Source organism: Myotis myotis, unplaced genomic scaffold, assembly GCF_014108235.1.
Source record: "Myotis myotis isolate mMyoMyo1 unplaced genomic scaffold, mMyoMyo1.p scaffold_m19_p_4, whole genome shotgun sequence".
Taxonomy (NCBI): domain Eukaryota; kingdom Metazoa; phylum Chordata; class Mammalia; order Chiroptera; family Vespertilionidae; genus Myotis; species Myotis myotis.
The window spans coordinates 46490683-46501870 of NW_023416346.1; positions in this window are offsets into that span (position 1 = coordinate 46490683).

The following is an 11188-nucleotide window of genomic DNA, read 5'->3' on the forward strand; positions in this document are numbered from 1 at the left end:
GTTTTTTGCTTCTTCGCATTTCGAATCTTTGACTTGATTCTTGCGCTCTTCTGGTCTGCTGTTGGGTGTCTGTATAATATTGTTTATTTCAGTCAGTGTATGCTTAATTTCTAGTTGGTTCTTTATCACAACATCGAGGGTCTCATTAGATTTCTTGAGGATCTCGCTACATTTATCGGCGGTCTCACCAGTCTTTTCGAGGGCCTTACTAAGTTTATCGGCAGCTTCTAGACAGTTCTTAAGAGACCTTAAAAGTGTGGTTCTGAACTCAATATCCTCCATTGACAGTTTTGTCCTGTTTCTTTGTCTCCGCATTTTTTATGCTTTCTTGGTGCACCCCCTAGTGGTCTTTGTCCGCAGTCTTGTTGCCTTTAAGCCTTGATTGATGTCGGCAATACCGGGGTGATTTGACCTCCAGGCTAACTGGCTATGAGAGTCTGCTGTGTCTGTAGTGGGAGGGCTTCTGTGCTGGATCTCTAGGGCGGTGCTAATCTAGCGTTTGCCTGAGGCTATCCGGCAAATGGTTCTGTGCAGGGCTTGGGCGGGACGGGTCCCCGGGGATCTACAGGGCGGGCGGAGCGAGCAGTTATGGCGACTCTCAGTTCCTTCCCCAGGGGCTCTGCCTCTCAGAGCCCCAGCAATGGCTGCAAACCTCGGAGAGAAAGCTGCCTTCGAGTTCCGACCGAAGCCAGACAGTCCCGTTTCTCCCGTTTGAGTCTTGGTCCCCAGAGACTCGCCCGGATCTGGAGCTCAGAGTCTGAAACTCCCTCCCGATTGAAAACAACAACCGCGCCCTCCGCCGCCAGCCCGCTCCGCGTGCACACTCCGCACCTGAGTATTTCACTTCAGCACTGCGCCTCCTCTGAGTCTGGGTATGATATTCTCTTTCCTCCTAGTTGTAGAATTTCCACTCAGCCAGCCTTCCCGTGGTTCTGGGTGGTGTCCGTTCTGTCCTTTAGTTATATCTCTGAAGTGGTTGTTTGAGGCAGCGATCTCCGGCGTTAACCTATGCCGCCATCTTGGTTTCTCCTCTCTAATATTGTTAATGTAATAAAAAGCATTCTGAAGATGATCAGTAAAAGTAGAAAACAATTACAAAAATGTTAAATATAACCAATATACAACAAAGAAGATAGAGATAAAAACAAAAATAATTGGATGATTGTCATAATTTGACTGTGGCTAGCCTGTCAGGTGACATTTCACTTTTTTTTTTTCACAAAGCAATCTTTCTAAATGGTGAAGAGGAGCTTGCTGTAACAGGAAGCATACCTAAAGCTAGTTGCCCATCGTGTGGGTCATTTATGTCAATGATGGAATGGGCGGCATTAAGAATGTCAGTCAGTGCACAAAATCTTTCTTGAACGTTTGATGTTTTGCACATGCAACTTCACACTCAATTAGGCATGCAACAGTGTGTACAAAATCCTGTTGCAAATTGCACTCAGCTGCTTAAATAGCTCTTTTTCCATTTATTTTCATGTAAGACTTCACTTTATACCATGCCAAGAGGCATTCTTAGACATTTTCTCTCAGCCAAATTGCCAGGAGTTTTGCAGGACAAGGAGAATTTTCACAGAGGGGAGTGCTGAACAATGTAAGTGTTGCGAGTGTGCGGGTTAGGCGAAGCAGAACTTAATGAGTTAATTTCTTTTTCAAAAGGGCTTACTTTTTATACCTCTACAAGAGCCTTAGTAATCACAGGCAAACAAACTCTCTCAAAATCTTTGACAAAAAGGATGCCACAATAGCTCCGAATGAATTGATGAAATGTTTCAAAGCCTTTTATTAGAATTCTGCAAATTGGGAACACTCTGTGAGCAAAGCTTCCAAAGCATGACTTTTTTTGTTTGACTGCCAGAGTGAGCACAACAGCGGTAGCTTCGCTCTGTGTATCGTCACAAAGAGATACCTTTGATAATGTGCAAGTCTTTGCTTATTTTCTCTTTGATCCTTGCATTTAGCCTTGACTGGGCCTCTCTCTGATCTAGTCTCGCTAGCTAGCTAAATAGAAAGCTAATTATTAGTATATTCTCTACTTTTCCTACCTGCCAAACACTCATTACTGTTGTCTTCCAGTGCACTCCGAAGCAGGTATCTAACAGGCCTGTCTAAAAACATCCAGCCTCTTTCACTTAGCAGTATGATTTTGGACAGTGTACTTAGGCACTCTGAAGCTTCTGTTTTTCTTACTATAAACTTTGAATAACAAATACACTTAATCCACTAGGCTGTTTTGTGGATTAAATGAGGGTGAATGCCTATAAAGCACATAGCACATTGTCATTGTAGTAACATCTAATTAATGTTAGTTTTTTTCCCCTCTTTCCACAGTCATAACCTTCAGTCTGTGATATGTGATTAGCTAAACCTCTGTGTGTGTGTGTGTGGGGGGGGGGTGTTTGAGATATTTGTTGTACTATGTAAATTTGTATCATGAAGTTTCTTTAATCACAATTAGGTGGTTGATTTGAATTCCTGAGCAAAGGAAGCTGTGTCATATACAAATCCCAGTGCGCGAGGTACAATTTTCTAAGAAAGTCATTGTTTTCACCTATTTTCAAATGAAGACAAAGGATCTCAGTGAATGTGGATTTATCAACCGTTGTGGCACCAAAAAATTCTTTTCCAAATTCATTTAATGACCAAAACGCTTTAATAAGATAGGTACAGAGTGTGTGCAGAGAACATTTCCTTTAAATCACTCTTTTTTTGTTCACTTTATCTTCCGATATTTCTAGCTTAGGTGCTAAGAAATATTTATTAATGATGTTCCACAGTTTAAAATCTCCTCAGAAGCATTGCAAATTATACATTCAACTGTAATAAAGGAGACATTTGGTCACAAATCACTTCTCTGAAACACATTTTTAGGGATTCTAACTAATTAAATTAGAAAGTCTCATCATTTCCACAAACCCACAGAGGAGAAAAATACTTCACAGACAAAGCAGTTCTTCAAATTTAAAACCAAGTTTTAAAACCTAAAACTTACCATATCAGAATGACTTGACCAGATAAAGCAGTTAAGTGGAAAAGATCTGGAATTGGAGAATTAAAGAGACTGGATTCTAAGTCCATGGTAGTAAAGTCATATACCCACATAGGCGATGAGCCAAATGCAGGGTAACAATAAATGGTGGAGCTGACTCTATGTCTAATGGGATGGCAGTCACTTGGTTGCAACCAATTGTTGCAATGAGGGAATTTGAGTCCAGTAGTTCTATATGTTCTAATTTTTAAGAAAACCTAAGCCTGCCAGTGTTACTCAATGGTTGAGCATCAACCCATGAAACAAGAGGTCACAAGTTCAATTCCTGGTCAGGGCACATGCAAAGGTTGCAGACTCAATCCCAGGTAGGGGGTGTGCTGTAGGCAGCCGGCTGATGTTTCTCTCTCATCAATATTTCTATCTCTCTATCCCTCTCCCTTCCTCTCTCTCCCTCTCTCTAAAAAAAAAAATCAATAAAAATATATTTATAAAAAATGAAAAAACCCAAACAGCCAGATTTTTTATATGAATTCCTCCAATTTTTACATATTGACAAAAAATTCAAATATTTTTATAACTTTATGTGAAACCAAACAAAACACATTTTCTGGGTTGGCCACTGTATGACTACAACTCTTAATTTAGTTTAATCATCTATTAGTTGTGTGATCATAGACAATTCATCTAAGTTATTTGTGCTCCAGTTTTCTTTTCCATATGTGGTATATTAGAAACATACAAACTAGCCCTGACCGATTTGGTTCAGTGGATAGACTGTCGGCCTACAGACTGAAGGGTCCCAGGTTCGATTCCGGTCAGGGGCATGTACCTTGGTTGCAGGCACATCTCCAGTGGGGAGTGTGCAGGAGGCAGCTGATCGATGTTTCTCTCTCATCGATGTTTCTAGCTCTCTATCCCTCTCCCTTCCTCTCTGTAAAAAATCAATAAAATATATATATATTTTTTAAAAAGAAACATACAAACTATTGCCTGTTTTGTGAATAAAGTTTTATTGGAGCATAGCCACATTCATTTATATACATATGGTCTATGGCTTCTTCCATGTTACAACAACGAATATGAGTAGTTGTGATAGAGATCATATGGCTCATGAAGGCTAAAATTTTTAATATCTATCCTTTTTTTTAATATATTTTATTGATTTTTTACAGAGAGGAAGGGAGAGAGATAGAGAGTTAGAAACATCGATGAGAGAGAAATATCGATCAGCTGCCTCCTGCACATCTCCCACTGGGGATATGCCCGCAACCCAGGTACATGCCCTTGACCGGAATCGAACCTGGAACCTTTCAGTCCGCAGGCCGACACTCTATCCACTGAGCCAAACTGGTTTCGGCTAATATCTATCCTTTTATGGAAAACGTTTTGCTGACCCCTGGTGTAAATCATTGGTTCTTTATGTATTCAAAGTGTTGCTAGAAGTGAGAGAAAGTAGTATGTTCTAAACAAGTACACACATGTTATTATTCCTCAAAAGGAAGATTATAAAAATTAATTATGGTCTATTTCATTATTGGCCGCCATCACTTGACCCTTCCTGTGTCCATACCCTTTACCATGTAACTTCACAGTGCCTCACCCCTTGAGGGATCAGGCATGTGACTTGCTCTGGCCAATTGGATATTAGATATGTGACACAAGCAGAGGCTCCAAATAGACAATGAATTGATGCTTACTCTTTTCTTCTAGCATTATCATTGCCAGGAGAACATGCCTGGACTAGCCTTTTCCAGCAGGGGCAGGCAAAATTTTCTATAAAGGGACAGATAATAGACAGGTTTTAGGTTTTGGAGGCCATATAGTTCTGCTACAACTACTCCACAATGCTGGTGCAGTGCAAAAGTAGCTACATACAGCATGTAAACAATGAGCAGGTTTGTTCCAATAAAACTCTAGTTACAAAAACAGGTGGGCTGACTTTGGCCTGCTAACCCCTATATTGAAAGAAAACAGGCATGTAGAGCAGAGCTGAGTTATCCTATCCACCCCAGCTGAAACGGCAGACCAGCCAGCTAACTCAGAGGCATATGAACAAACCCAGACAAGAGAAGCAGAACCACCTAGCTCAATCTCAGACGCATGAACAATACATACTTATCGTTGTTTGCCACTAGGATCTTCGAATTGCTTATTACACAGCAAAAGTTAACTGGTTCAGTGATTATATTATTAAATACTCATCTAAAATAGAAGAAACTCCTATGTAAGGCATTTAACAAATCTCTCTCTCTCTCTCTCTCTCTCTCTCTCTCTCTCTCTCTCTCTTTCTCTCTCTCTCTCTCTCACACACACACTCACACATACACACACTGTAACTAAGTGATATTTATAGACACCTGTGTCTACACTTATAAGAAGAGCTACAATTTAAAGATTGCTTACTACTATGGGTGAAGCACTGTGCTAAGCTCCTAACTCAAAACCTAACCCTAACCCTTATTTAAACCCAAACCATAACAGGAAAGCTAACTCTAACCCTAATGCTAACAATAACCGTAATCATAAATTCAACCCTAACCTTAACTCTAATCCTCAAAACTATCCTGCAATGTAGACTTTTAAAATTATATATATTTTTCAGATGAGGAAACTGAGGCTTATCAACCTGGCCAAGGTTGTACATATGTGAAATATCACAGCTGAATATATGTACAGGTTTCTTAACAACCAAATAACTGAATACATTATACATAGATATCTGTAAATTCAGCTAACATTTCTCAATTCAATGTAATCACTTTATTTCATTCCAGTATAATTTTTAAAGTATCTTTTATGTAAAGAACGTGTTTATAAATATTTTGATGGAAAATATGCCATTAAAACACAACTAGTTAAAATATTTCCTACCTTCTTGAATGAATTTTAGATATCCATGAAAACTGAATAGATTTCACTGAGATTCCAGAATCCTATCGTTAATAGAAGAGTTTTGAGTAATCTGTAGCAAAATCTGATAAGTAAAATGATAGGTCAGCTTCAATTTGTATGTGATAATTCAATATAACTTCTGTTATACTTTTAAAATATATGGTAATGATACTATTTGTATAGTTAGAATTTGTAAACTTGTGAATTTTGTCTTCCAGCCAAGTATTTTAAAAAAATCAGCTATTTCCCAGTTAGTCTGGTCACGCTGACATTAGGAAACAAAACAAGTAAACAATAATACTGCTAGAATTAGCAAGAAGAACAAATAAATTAAAGAATGTGTGGATGAAAGAGGCCACATGCTGGCCTGACAAGCTCAGGGGAGGCCTGCATGGCAGTCTTGCAAACTCGGAGACCTAAAGTAACCACAAAGGATGGTCTGAAATTAAACTTTAACTAAAAGCAGTTATGGTGGGCAGTTACGTCCTAGGCCAGTATCTTCACTGACAAGGTCAACCTTTACCTTAACTGAGCCCATCTGTCTTTTTGCATCTATGATAACACACCCTAGAAATGTCTGGGTAACTTGTGACTTCCCTTTATCTGGAGCCCCTGGGGCACAACCAAATGTGCTGGGAGCCAGGACAGATACCACAAATTCCTTCATCATCATGTTAATTGTTCCTGCACCCACCTAAGTGTGTATCCATCATTTTACTTTTTATCCTATCCCAGAGGTTTCCCGGCTTCGCTTAATCCTACCTCCTTAATCTATCACCAATGAATTTCATGTAACCCACCTCTGTTCCTCCTTTGATTGCAATGTATAAATACCGATGTAACCCCGCCATTCTCCGGAGCACTATCTCAATTTGTTGAGGTTCTGCTTCCCGGCATATATTGACAGTTTGGCTCAAATAAACTCACAAAAATTATTTACAGGTTTCAATGGTTTTTTTATGTTAACAAATAATTAACTCATAAGCCCTTAATTACAGCAAAATTTAAATAGTAAAAATAACTGAGTCTAAAAATTCAGCAAATAACTTTAAGGTATCAAAGCCTGCATTGTAATTTTGTTTTATCTGGCCTCTGAACCTGAACTCAGTTTTGAATGTGAGTAGTGGCGATTACAATTTTTTCACATGTCCAAAAGCTTTTACTAAATTCTGATGTGATTTTACAGTTTAGTTGTTTGACCTTGAGAAAAATCACTTAACCTCTCTGAATCTGAATCTCCTAATTTATAAAATAGAGATAATGGTACCTACACATTTAGAATTGCTATGAAAATGAAAATGCTGAGGATATAAAGTGCCAAGTAGAGTCAGTGCTTGGCACATACATAAAAATTGCTCATTAGATGTTTGTTGAATCTGATTCTGTTGCTGAAAATAATGGCAGTCAGCTAAGTGTTTAACCTTTATTTACATAGCATTTAAAAGTACTTCAAGTGAAATAATTATATGATTTAGTGAATGATATGTTTGAATTGATTGTGCATTTAATTATTTTCCCTTGTGTAGAGGGTATTAGGAGGCAAGCAGGCATGTGTCTGTTGACACAAGACATTGACTCCAGTCATAATCTCTTAAACTTATTTTGGTGTCAGTAAGTGTTTTTAGAGACACATGAATGCTCATAATGTCTCATTTGACCTGTATCCTGAATGATAAATTATGATATATCATATAGTTATCTGGCTAAAATGTCCAAGGAATAATTATGATGACATGAAAAAAATGGATATTTAAAACAAATCTGATAATTTGAAGATGCAGAAAATGCCTTAAATGAAAGAGATTTTGTATAATTAAGACAATAAACCAGTTATTGTTATGTAATGACCACATAATACGGAGACAGTGTTTAGTGAAGTGTTTTGGAAAAAATCCAGAAATTTTGAGTGTTAAATATGACTCTACTCTGACACTTACTAGCTGAATGATCTTGGGGGCAAGTTTTTAAATGTGTAAGTTACTGATTTCTATGAAATGACTATCACTCTTCATTCATTTATTTAACAAATTTCAATTGAGTACCACTGTATGGCATACACCATGGAGGAAAGGTGAATAAAATGGACAAGGTATCTGCCTATCTATCTATCTATCTATCTATCTATCTATCTATCTATCATCTATCTATCTGCTGGGAGCCGGTCCATCCTTGCTGTTTCAAGGGACCTGGTATATATGGCATACTGTTCTTAATATGTTTGCTCACCTTCTTGGCACTATGTGTTTTAACCAAGGTCACCTCTCTGAGAAAGGTTGTTTCCCCAGGTAGGGATTTTCCCCTGAAGTTAGGGAGGGAATAAAACCCCTTAACTAAGTGCCAGGCGGGTAATTAATCACTTTAACTACGAACAATCATGCTTAAGCTACATAATCTTTACTCCCTGGAATGGAGATAAGAAACGCCCTAACCTTTGGAATAAAGATTGATAGGATTGGAATCAACTGGTATAAATACAGATGTAACAACAGGACACAGAACCTAGACACAGAACCCACACAGAACCTAGAGACAGAACCTGGCTACAGAACCTGGATAGAACATGGCAAGAGAACCTGACTAGAACCTGGTGACTGAACCTGGCTGGAGAACCTAGCAAGAGAACAATGAACACAGAACCTGGCTGGAGATCCTAACCAGAACTTCACTGGAGATCCTGACCAGAACTTGGCTAGAGATCTGTGTGGCGATCAAAATGGTCTGTTTGCATTAAGTACGTGATAACAAAGCATGCCCCAACCAGTGGTGAGACCTCAGAATCATTTATTTTTAGCACATAAAAGTGTCTATTCAAAAAATGTTGCATTGCATATCTTCTGCTGCTGCTTATTCAAAGATTGCAGCCTCTAAAGCAACGGTTCTCAACCTGTGGGTCGAGACCCCTTTGGAAGTCGAACGACCGTTTCACAGGGGTCACCTAAAACCATCGGAAAACACATATATAATTACATATTGTTTTTGTGATTAATCACTATGCTTTAATTATGTTCAATTTGTAACAATGAAAATACATCCTGCATATCAGATATTTACATTACGATTCATAGCAGAAGCAAAATTACAGTTATGAAATAGCAACGAAAATAATTTTATGGTTGGGGGTCACCACAACATGAGGAACTGTATTAAAGGGTCATGGCATTAGGAAGGTTGAGAACCACTGCTCTAAAGCATTTGAATCACTCACATCATTACCTTGTGTTTTGTAAAGGAACTTCAATGTAGGGCCATACTTCCTCCACTCGCCCAGCAACCTCACAATTGCTGCAGTATATTTTTATGCAATGACAAGAATATTTGATGACAAATTCCAATAAGAACAGAATGATATTTTTATTTTAAATCCGTAAATCTTTACTGGGTTACTAAATTAGGATATCCTTGGAATTGAGGCAGTAATGCCTGATAATGGGTAATTGTTTGAACAAGTCCCTGATATCATGTCTATTTCAAGCAATTGCTTCAATGTATTAGCTTACAAGGGGTGAATAAAAGGAAAAATTTAGGGTTAGTGGCAATGTTACAGTAGTTCTTTGTAGTATATCTTCTTAGCTGTACTCTGCCGCCATCCTAGCATACAGTAAGAGTAAGGAGATATTTCTTCAAAAATAAGTTTTCTATTTGAGAAAAAGGAATATTTGTTCATTTATTCATGGTATCTGATTCACATATTTATACATATCCTATATAACTAATATATGTTATTTATCACCTCTTTATCATCTATCTATCCTAATGGTTTAATATGAAGCAAATCATATCTAGCCTGTGGTTAATTGAGATCTGAAGAATAAATAAATTATCGTTAACCAGCTTTTTAGTTGGAGGAAGGAGAAAGGCAAAAGAAGATAGCACTTGTGCAATTTGAACTGATGTTGACCATGGCTAGAATGTTGAGTGGGAATAAGAAGACCAGCAAGACATAGGTTTAGAGAGGTAGTCAAGGGCCAAATCATGCACAGCCTTGTAAAGAGAACACTGAAGTTTTAGGGTCGGGCATGGGATGATGTAACTTTTGTGCCTTATTCTTCTTCTTCCTATCAGACTGGTTTTACTTTTTGCTAAAGCATCTTCATCACCTTATTTCTGTCAGGCAGGAAATGGACTTTTTTCTTTTGTCTGCTAGTATTCCCCTGTACACTTGATTCTGAAACCCACCCAGCATAAATTACTTCTGTTAAACGTAAGTAGGTATTAAATCTATGTTTACTGATAGACACAATTTTTCTTAAAAATAAAAATAGGTTCATCTTTTCATTCATTTCCTCACAATATACCAAGGCATTAAAGGTGTATCCAAGGTGCAAAAGGCTATTTAAAAACAGTATGCTCATGCAGAATTAAGTGACAATTAAGAAATGAATATGTTAATATTCAGCTTTCTTTAATGCTGCCAAGTTTCTTTTTATACATTGCTCTTTAAACTAAATTGACCACTTTATGTATTTCTCTTTCTATCTCAGCAAAAGTTTTACATAGTGATTTCAGTAGTTTCTGCCTCTATGGTACCTTTCCCTTCTAGTTTTCATTCTTTCTTAAATCAGTGAAAAAATATCTCTTGTTCTCTATGAACAGTCATCAGTTGTTTTCTGTGACTCTCTTCTCTATGTTGACCAAACTACATCCTTCCTCTGCATCATTTCAAAGTGACTCTTCCAGCAGCAGGAATCCTACCAATGGAAATAACTCACAAATATATTTTATCCATTCTTTGCTTAGGGTAATGTTTTTATCAGAAACTTCAAGTTGAGTCAACAGGATACTGGATGTATACACCTCACTTGCTATTTTTCCTCCGAATAAGATTTTGTCTTTCATTGTCTTCATTTTTAAGATCATTTTTGGATGCCTTTGAGTAGCATGAATTTCTTTTTTGTGTTTTATTTTATATTTTCTTTATATACACTGAGTGGCCAGATTATTTTGGCCACCTGAAGTTTGTAGGCAAATTAGCTATAATTTCACACTGAAGTTGCTAGAGGGCCAGGCCATTATAAATAAGGAAGCAGGTTACCACGACAGTAGAAGTGATTTTTTTTCTGAAGATATGGGCATACAACGCAATTTTAACAGCCTTTGAACGTGGGATATATTTGAATGTGAGTGGCCAGATTATTATGACCACCTGACGTTTGTAGGCAAATTAGCTGTACACTGCATAGTATGGGATATGGAAGCTGAAGGCCTGTTCGAACACCTTTGCTGTCTGCAGTTACCAAGATAAAACGTCTCCAATTCGCACAGGAACACAAGGATTGGACAGTCGAGCATTGGAAAAAAGTCATG